General features: G+C 41.5%; 1 protein-coding gene across 3 annotated transcripts in view; it reads left to right on the top strand.

The window, feature by feature from the left end:
* Positions 1-9,926, top strand: part of Myt1 (myelin transcription factor 1) — a 62,624-nt gene that overhangs the window by 11,114 nt on the left and 41,584 nt on the right. For all 3 annotated transcript variants that reach the window (XM_026787150.1, XM_013352217.2, XM_026787151.1), the window contains exon 2: positions 5,413-5,513. The gene's annotated coding sequence lies outside the window, so the exon portion shown is untranslated. The remainder of the gene's footprint in view (positions 1-5,412; positions 5,514-9,926) is intronic.

Genomic DNA, 9,926 nt, shown 5'->3' with positions numbered 1-9,926 from the left:
TGGAACTAGCTCTGTAGACCAGGCTGGTCTCGAACTCACAGAGATCCGCCTGCCTCTGCCTCCCAAGTGCTGGGATTAAAGGCCTGCGCCACCACTGCCCGGCTGGGTCTATTTTCTTAATCTAAGGACTTGCCTGTTCTGCACATCTGTTTCTTTTGTGTGTGTGTGTGTGTATGTGTCTGACTTCTTTTACTGATCATTTTTTGAAGATTTGCCCACATGTAGAGTATATGAGCACACTATTATTTTTTATTGACAAATGCCATGTGATCATGTTTTGCATTATTCATGCCTCTTGGGTAGATATTGTGTTTGTTCCTGTTTTGTTGCTGTGAAGAGACACCATGACCAAGGCAACTCTTAGGAAAGAAAGCATTTAATTTGGGGCTTGCTTGCAGGTTTAGGAGTTAAGCCCACTATCATCAAGGTAAGGAGTAAGGTGACCCGCAGTAGACTCTGGAGTAGTAGCTGGGAGCTAAATCCCAATCTGTAGGCAAAGAGGGAGGGCCTAGGCCTGTTTTGGGCTTTTGAAACCTCAAAGCCCACCCCAATGACATATTTCCTTCAACAATGCCTTATCTTTTAATCTTTCTAGTCACTCCCTGTTGACTAAGCATTCAAACATATGAGCCTATAGTGGCTGTTCTTACTCAAGTCACCACAGATATCTAGGAACAGAATTGTCACGTGTCAGGTGGTAACTACATTTTACATCTTTATAATTGGGGTTGGAGAGATGGTGGGTGATTTAGAGCACTTGTTACTCTTGCAAAGGACCTGGGTTAGGCTCCTAGAGCCCACATGGTAGCCCACAGCCATTCCTAACACAAAGTCCAGGGGATCTGACGTTCTTTTCTGAACTCTGTGGGCACCAGGCATGTACATGGTGCACAGATACACATGCAGGTAAAACACACATACACATAAAAAAAAATCTTAAAAAAATACACCTTAAAGTTGCCAGAATTTTTTCAAAGTGACTGCTATTTTACATTTCCATTGGCAACAATGGAGATTCCAATCTTACAGATCATAACTTGTACTTGTCTGGCTTTAAATTTGTTCTAACCATCGTAGTGAGAGTGAACTGATACTCTCACAGCTGATCTGCTTTTAACTCATGACAAGATGTTGAGGTCCATTGTAATAATGCATATTATCCATTTATATATTGTCTTTGGAGAAATGTCTTTTCAAATTCTTTGAATTTTTAAGTGATCCATTTGTTTTATTTAAGAGTTGTAAGAGTTTTTTATTCTCGGCATAAATCCTTCATCAAACATGCGATTTGCAAGTATCTTCTTGTAGTCTAGGAGAATTTCATTGACAATATGATTTGAAGACAAATATTTTAAACATTGATGAAACCTGTCTTAGTAAATTTTTATTGTTGTGATAAAACAACATGACTAAAAGCAGCTTGGGAAGTAAAGGGTTTGCTCCATCTTACAACTCTTCAGGTTACTTCACATCACTGATAGAAGTCAGGGCAGAAACCCAAACAGGAACCAGGAGGCAAGAACTGAAACAGAGGCCATGGAAGAGTGCCACTTACTGCCTTGCTCTCCACGGTTTGTTCCGTTTGCTTTGTTATACATCCCAGGACACCTGCCCAGAAGTGGCCCCATCCACACCAATGGCTAACTAAGAAGATGCCCCACAGGTTGGCTACAAGCCAGTCTCTCAGTTGTGGTTCCCTCCTCTCAGAGAACACTAACAAAACTGGCCACGAAAAAGTCTAATATATCTCAATTAAAATTTTGTTTATTTTTATTTTATATGTATGAATGTTTTGTCTGCATGTGTCTGTGTAGCTCGTGCCTGCAGTGCTTTCAGAGGCCAGAAGAGGACCTTAGATCCTCTGGAACTGGAGTTACATACAGATAGTTGTTAACTGCCATGTGGACACCAGCAATGGAACCCAGACGCTTTGTAAGAATACCAAGCAATCTTAATCCCTGAGCCTTCTCTTCAGACCTATACCATTTTTTTTTTTTGAGATTTGGTTTTCCTTTGTAGCCCAGATGACCTTGAACTTGTGATTCTTCTGCCTCAGCCTTCATAGTCTTGGGATATAAGTATGTGCCACCATGCATGATTTTGGTTTATTACTTTAGTGTTGTATGCAATAAATAAATAGTTGTCTAATCCAAAGTCAAGAGGGTTTTCTCTTAGGGTTTCTAAAAATTTTAGTCTTTTAAGTAGATCTATGATATATTGTGAGCTGCATTTTTTTTTTCAGTGTATGAGGTCTAGCTTCATTCTTTTGGATGCCATTAGTCTCGGTACATTTGTTAAAAAGACTTTTCTTCCCACTAAACTATTCAAGTGCCATTGTTTAATATCTACTGATAAAAATGCAAAGTTTACTTTTTTACCTTTGAGTCTATCTCACTTATCTACATGTTTATCCCGTGGGGACACTATATTATCTTGTTAATTCTAGTCTTATGGTAAGTTTTGAAACAGAGAAGTGTGAGGTCTCCAACTTTGTTCTTTAAAAATTTGTTTTGGTTATTCTATATTCCTTAAATTACCATGTGGATTTTATATTCATTTTGTCAATTTTTACAAACAAACTAACAAAAATAAAAATACATAAAATACATTTGGAGAGATCAGAAGCAGTCCCAGTGAGATTCAGAAAGCTTTGTCACATGGGCATCAGCAGATTTTGTGGAAAGGGTGGGAAGGGGAAAGAAAAGGGCTTCTGAGGTCTGCCTGGGAGACCAGGAGAGGTTGACTATGCATGCAGGAGCACCACACGCCTTTGGAGGCACACAATCTCTGGGAAGGCTGTGACAGGAAGAAGAGTGAAGTGTTTTACATATTCTCCTGCCTCAGCCTGATGAAGAGTGGGAAAAAAGGTTTGATACTTTAGAGGAATAGGTGGCATCAATAGTCAGATGGATTTATATTGGGTAGGGTTCTCCTTAGACTGGTTGGTCATGCATGCTGTTCGACTTAGTGTGAGATTTTATACAGTAGACTAAGGATATAGCATGAAAAGTCGATAGGGCAGGACTTGGCCATATGTAGGTCCTAGGGTGGATAAAGGGACCATAACAGAACCTCACACTGATGACTTATTGTTTCAAAAAACTTTTTGGACAAAGGAAGCAAGATTGTGTCATGCTGATTTCAGGTCCTTTTATACGAAGTTTTAACCTGGGTGTCAGCATTTTGCTGAACCATGTGCTCTGTTTCTAGTGGGTAAAAGGAAAGACCACTGATTGATAAGAGCCACCCTTTAGGGAGTGGATGATTTTTTTTTAAGATCTTGGTATTTTGCCATGTTGATATGGTATCTCAGGTTGGCTTAAAACAGTAGTAGTTCTTGGGCTAAACATGATAGAGAACCCCAGAAGGCCGATTTCCAAATTCTTAGGAATGATGAGGTTGGAGAAATACAGCATACTGCTTATCTATCATCACATAGAGCATTGCAGGTCCTTTTTCTGATATGTATGCAGGTTATGTCTGTTATCTTTTGAGAAGCAGAAGAGACCTACAGGAGCAACTTCAGTATAGGTAGTTTCCTGAACACCTTTCATAGCATAGACCTTAAGCACTCCCTTCCAACTGGCATTGAGCCATGCCCCAGTTGCCTCACATATTTGTGTATGCCAAAATAACAATAGTTTCGATTGATCCTCATGAACAAGCCAGTGCACCGGCTTCTGTAGCATCTTTCTTGAGCCAGATAGTCAGAATCAGAACCCAGAGCACTTCACAGTCCTGTTGTCTCCCAGTTCCCTAATATTACAGTGGGGACACATGATAACCCTTATATGTCAGTGCCCATGAAGAGTACCTAATAGCTGGTATAATTCTTGACTGTTCAAGTGTGGAATTTTCTAACTATGTATTCTTCCCAATGGGTCAACGCTGCCTGGCCTCTTCTGCATGGATCCCATTCTTAGATACCTCATGTTGATGGTGTCAGTTGCCTAGTGGTGCTCTGGGTGCCCAAGTGTGAGACTACAGTTCCTGATACAAGGCTCAAGGATATATATGTGTGTGTGTGTGTGTGTGTGTGTGTGTGTGTGTGTGTAGGTATACCTGCACTAAAAGGTACCTGGTACCTGCTCAGTGGTGATGACCATTAATCTCCTTCTATAGATGGGACTCAAAGACTTTAAATTGTGGGAAAGATTCTGAAACTTCTTTATGGTCAAGAGAAGCCTGTCCTCAGCATTTCCATATATGGAACTCAAAGTTTAAGGAGAGAAAGGCATATAGTAGGTATATGAATATAGGATGTGCCAAGTCCTATAGGCTTACTGTTTCTTTGAAGACATTGTACCTTTGGCAACTACATCTAATTCCTTCTTTGTCTTGGCTCATGAAGGGAACCTGTACTCTTTAAGGGGATGAAGCTATTTACAAGGAAGAAGAGGATGCTCTGGTTAAGACACAGAGTTACTAGGGCCAAGAGGTAGAATTCTGGATGAAAACAGCTTTGGGTATGCACCCCACCAAAAATATGGGATAACGATGGGGAATATAATGTTTATGATAACATGTACTTGATCTGCCTTTAGCAAAATTTAAACATAATTCCAAGGAGAAGGAGATGAGTGTAGAAATATTCATTTCCTGTTTTTACTGTTGGTTACTAATGACCTTCCTTTGAAACTCTGCAGCATAGAAAGCAGGTTGTCATGGAGACAGGGAATGACGTTCAGGGAATAGGTACATAATGTATTTCTTTGTCATGTCCAGCTGATGTGTTTGTTCAGTTTCTGCTTAGATGTGTGAATTTATATGAATTATGAGAATTAAATATTAACTATAGCCATTGCCTTGGAGAGAAATAAAAATCAAGAGAAAAGACACCAAAAACAAGCAATGAGGGCTGATGGGGGCCCAGGGCTCATTGTGAGTGGTAGTGTTATCAGAGCTGATCAGGCCCACTGGATGGACTTCACTTTCCTCAGTCAGCATACTCTTGAGAAGTTGAATGGTATAATGTGTGTTTATTAAGCAAATGAATCTGGGTTGCACATTCTTTTGGGATAATAATAGATGCAATTATGGTTGAGCAATTATTCATTGGTCATCTAATTTTCAAAATTCTTCAATGTCAGCTTTTTTTTCAAGGTAGGTCTCATATGAGTTACACTAGTGCCCTTGCTTGAAATAGCCTTGTATATGGATGTCTACACTTGGTGACACATGTGTAAAGTAGCCACCAGAGGTGGGACTGTGGTGTAGAACCTCTGCCTTCGAAGCATTTCACCCCAGAACAACCATAAGCCGTGAATTTGTCTGTCAGATATATTTCAGAGACTGTATAAATGCTATGTTAAAAAGTATCTTACATTTTTTCTCTTTTCTCTTCTTGGGGTCTGCCTGACTGATATTTGTCATAGTTCCCTTTTCTGAACCTCTGTTCTTTTAAACCCTCAGAAAATGAATTCCGGGGCAAACTTCTGACCCAGAGGTGGACACAGGAAGACAAGACCAGCAGCTGCAGAACTGAGAAACATTTCCTGTGCAGATACAACAAAGTAAGAGCTTGGGCATGGGTGGTTCAGAGTCTAGATGGGAACCAGGACCACCTAGTCAGTTTTTTTAGTTAGAGTAAAAAGAATGACTGAATATATAAAACTTCATGTGATGGTAGATTCCCACCTTTCAGGCATCTCCCCAACTTTAGTGTTCTACTTGGACTCAGTCATGTATGTTGGCACCTGTTACTCATTTTCCCTGTCTGGGCCCGGGTGAGATCAGAGTCTCCAAAGTTGGGTAGTGAATTCTGATGCAGGGGTCTATGAGGTCTGCTGACATTTTATTTTTATCTTCATAAATGTAGAAGACGATGCCCCCTTCCTAGTGCCTGCCCAGAAGGTGTGATAGATGTGACTGCTTCCCAGGGACACTCCTGAGCTTGGGGATAGTGCATACATTTATGATCATAGTTTTGGTCACCAACCTCCTAATTCTACAACTTCCCACTGAATTGCTTTGTCTGAGACCAGCTCTCCAGAGCAGGTGGCATCAGAGCTGGGAGTCAAGGTAGAGAAACATAGGGCATCCATACCTGGAGGTCAGATGCTAACCTCTTTAAAAAAATATTTTAGAGGTACTTATTTTATGTCTATGAATGTTTTGCTTGCATGTAGGCATGTATACCATGTGCATGCCTGGTATTTGCAGAGGTTAGAAGAGGGCATTGAATCCCCTAGAACTGGAGTTATAGATGGTTGGGAGCTACTCAGTGAGTGCTGGAAACTGACCCTGGGTCCTCTGCAAGAGCAAAAAGTACTATTAACTACCTTTCTAGTGTCTAGATAGCAACTTCCATTTGATTTTTTATGTTTTTGAGTATTTTATCCTGCATGCATATATATGTGCACCATGTGCATACCTGGTGCCATGGATCCCCTGAAACAGACAGTTGTAACCCACAGCTGCCATGTGGGTGTTGGAATTGAACCTGGGTCGTCTAGAGGAGCAACCAGTACTCTTAACTACTGAGCCATTTTTCTAGTCCCCAGATGTCAACTTCTTATCTGACATGTTGCGGTTTTGCATTGAGTGTCTCAACCAATACCTAGGCATGACAGCCAGTATAGGAACAGTCCAGGTACAGATACCAAAGACTATGCATTTCAAGGCAGGATAGCATCTGAGGGCTCTTGTATTTTACAATTAGAATATACTACTTTTCCTTTTGTGTCTGGTGGTGGAAATGGACATTTAAAAAGGTCTATTATAGTCACTTTGCTAAGTACTCCCACTAATTTCGGTTTTGTCATAAGTGTGTTGAAGACCCGTATTAAATATGTATCTTTTCTCTATATTTAATTGTGACATTTTGTCTGTTCTGGATCTTTTATATCATTGGTGTCTTAAATATTATGGAAAATATTATTTATCTCCATCACTGGAATTTTGACCTCTCTTACTTCACTCTACTCTAGCCCAAAGGACTCCCCTAGTGACACAGGTGTCAGATCATGTGACCATGAAAGTGGCCTGACCTAGGCTCTGAACAAAGTAGTTTTAGTGATTGCTCGGTTAGAGTAGGGTAGGAGGACTCTGGTTTCCCCACAGCCCAGGCACAACATGCTCAGAGGGTTTGAGCTTGCCATGAACTGCGTGTGACTGTTCAGAATACAGGTGCTGGTAATGAGCTTGGGACTGACACTCATGCCCTCAGCAGCACTAAGGCTTCATAACTGTATCATCCTTACTCTGGACACATCTTTGTGAGTTCAAAGGCCAGTCAGGTAGAACTACATAGTGAGCTCCGAGATAGCCATTACAGGGTGAGTCTCAAAAAGAAAGAAATAACAACAGCAAATTAAGATGAGGAATAGGCCATTAGAGGAGGGAGGATGGAAAAGGAACAATGGCCCAGAACTAAGGAGACTAAAAGGGATAGCTGGGGCTAGTGATCTAAGATGGGGTGTGAGTTAAAATGAGGAACCAATTGGGAGAACCAAGGAGTGGCCCACATAATAAGACCAGTGGTGTGCTCACCCTGAGTTCAGCATACTTCAGGACCATGTAGAGCTGTCAGAGAAGGCCTGTACTGGCATGTTAGAGGATACCCTGTGTTGGTATATTAGGCACAGATGGTGATCCTTGAACTACTTCTGAATCTGAGAGCAAAACCTGTGGTCTCAAGGCACACACTACTTAGTAGACAGCTATGGAACAAGGGTCTCTGGTAAGGACAATTTAAAAGAAGTACCTTCAGTGAGGGAGGTGACTCTCCTTTTTAGCTGTCTGACTTGATGTTGTTGTATTATACCCTGGAGAGATACAAGTTCCATTTATAACTAGGTACCCGTGCAATTCCAGCACTTGGAAGGATAAAGTAGGATGGCTAATATTTTAAGTACAGCTTGGGCTACATAGCAAGACTATGTTTCAAAGAAGAAACAAAGGAAAAAATTCCTTTTATGAAATTTGAAAGAGATGTGGCCAGATGTGGATGCTTTGTCAGGTAGCTTAATCGGTGATTATAATTTTTCATTTAGGGGTTGGAGTGAGTCAGATCTCATGTTTAGAACTTCAAAAGATGTCCCCTCCCGAGGCATTTACTGAATAATGCCCTGGGAGTGGTGGCATTTCTATATCACAGGAGGAAACTGGTCTACTGACTTGTAAGCAGATTGAGTAATTGGTGGAAGGACTGTGAGGGAGTGTCAGATACACAGTGGGATATCACCCAAAGGGGAACAGAACTGTTGCTGCAAGGAACCAGGAGGTACGATGATGACTCTTAGTGGGATACAGGGGTTTTGGCACATAGTTTAGTCACAGATATTCAGATAAGACAAAGTAGAATGTATATTATGTTTCTAAGGAACTTCTGCATTGTTCTGTGGCCGTGAGCTGACGTGGAGGCTTAGAACTCATACACAAAAGGACGGGCAAATATGATGGTGGGCCGTAAATGGGATCTGGACTTTGAGGGTCCCTACTGGAGTTTTTATGGAGGAGGAAGTAAGACTGATGCTTGAAGGATGCTTATAAATCCCAAGTGGGGTGCCCCCTTCCCTGCCCCAGTAGTGGATCCAGACTTGGGCCTGCACAGGGAACACTGCTGTCAGGGAACAAGACAGTATCCCTTTTGGCTGCCACAAGGAGAGTAAAAAACAAAGCAAACCACTGTATTTCATTTTACCCTCAATGGAGTGAATAAGATACTGCCAAGTGAACAGGATGTGAGATGGCCAATTTATGCTACCTTTTAACCCCTTATCTACTCCAGTCCCTTTATCTGGGCAGGGATGAAGCAGACATTCTCCGCCAGGGCTCCAGAAGAAGTATGTTGTACAAAAACCTTAGTCCTTTATTTTATTTTTGAGTCTACATGATGGACTTAAAAATTGTCCTAAATCTATTCTAATTTTTCAGCTTATCAGAACATATTTTTTTTTTTTTTGATATAGGGCTTCACTAAGTAGCCTTGGCTGGCCTGGAACTTGCTATGTAGACCAGACTAGTCTTGAACTCACAGAGATCTACCTGCTTTCTTCCTCTCTTTAATTCTGCTGGGATGCCACCCACTCCTTGCTAGAGTACATTTTAAGTAAAATAAAACACTAAAATATCTTCTCCCAGTCCGGGGCTAGAATGAATTGTCCATGGTGTCAAGATGCCCAGAATCTCCTACCAAGGCTCAGCAGCTGTCTGCTCAACTTTCTCTGACATACCCCTCCTCCACCAGCACCAGCTTCTAAGATAGTTTTGACTGCCCTACATACTCACTCTTTCCTCCATCTACCCTTTGTGCATGATGTGTCCTGGGCAGCTTTCTGTAGGAGACAGTGAATGACCTCACATTTGTGAAGGAAGGAACTCTCCTCAGCCTGAGGTAGGGACCTTTTGGGAGATGAGCTAGTTAAGAACAGAGAGATGTGATTGGTGGTCAGACAGATGGAAGACATCTGACCATTGAATTTAAGTTGGCTATCCAAAGGTGCTTGTGGTTTCTGGGGTTAACTCACTCCAACCCTGAGGTGTCTGTCCCGGACATTATTAGGTATTCGCTTGTTAGCTCACTGTCCCTGTCCCTGCTCATGCTCTCGGTGCTCAGCAGCTCCCTCATCCTTGTGTTCACTCCTGTACATCCTCACCACCTTCCTAGAATTGTATGCAAACCTCCTAAAGCTGGGTCACCTTCATCTAGGGTCAGATTTCAGCACGTATTTTGCCCTTGGATATCGGTGTGGAAAGGCAAAGTATGGGTAGGGAGACCTGGAGGGTGTGGACAGCTGTCCTCAGAGGTCAAGGTGAAGGTCAACAAAAAGTAATTGGCTTAGGGAATCCCTGCATCTCTAGAAATCTAAACTATATTTATTTCCTTTCTCTTTCTTTCTTTCTTTCTTTCTTTCTTTCTTTCTTTCTTTCTTTCTTTCTTTCTTTTTTCTTTCCTTCTTCTTCTTCTTCTTCTTCTTCTTCTT

Source organism: Microtus ochrogaster, linkage group LG8, assembly GCF_000317375.1.
Source record: "Microtus ochrogaster isolate Prairie Vole_2 linkage group LG8, MicOch1.0, whole genome shotgun sequence".
Classification (NCBI taxonomy): domain Eukaryota; kingdom Metazoa; phylum Chordata; class Mammalia; order Rodentia; family Cricetidae; genus Microtus; species Microtus ochrogaster.
The sequence above is the reverse complement of the archived record's forward strand: the minus strand, read 5'-3'. Positions and strand labels throughout refer to the sequence as shown.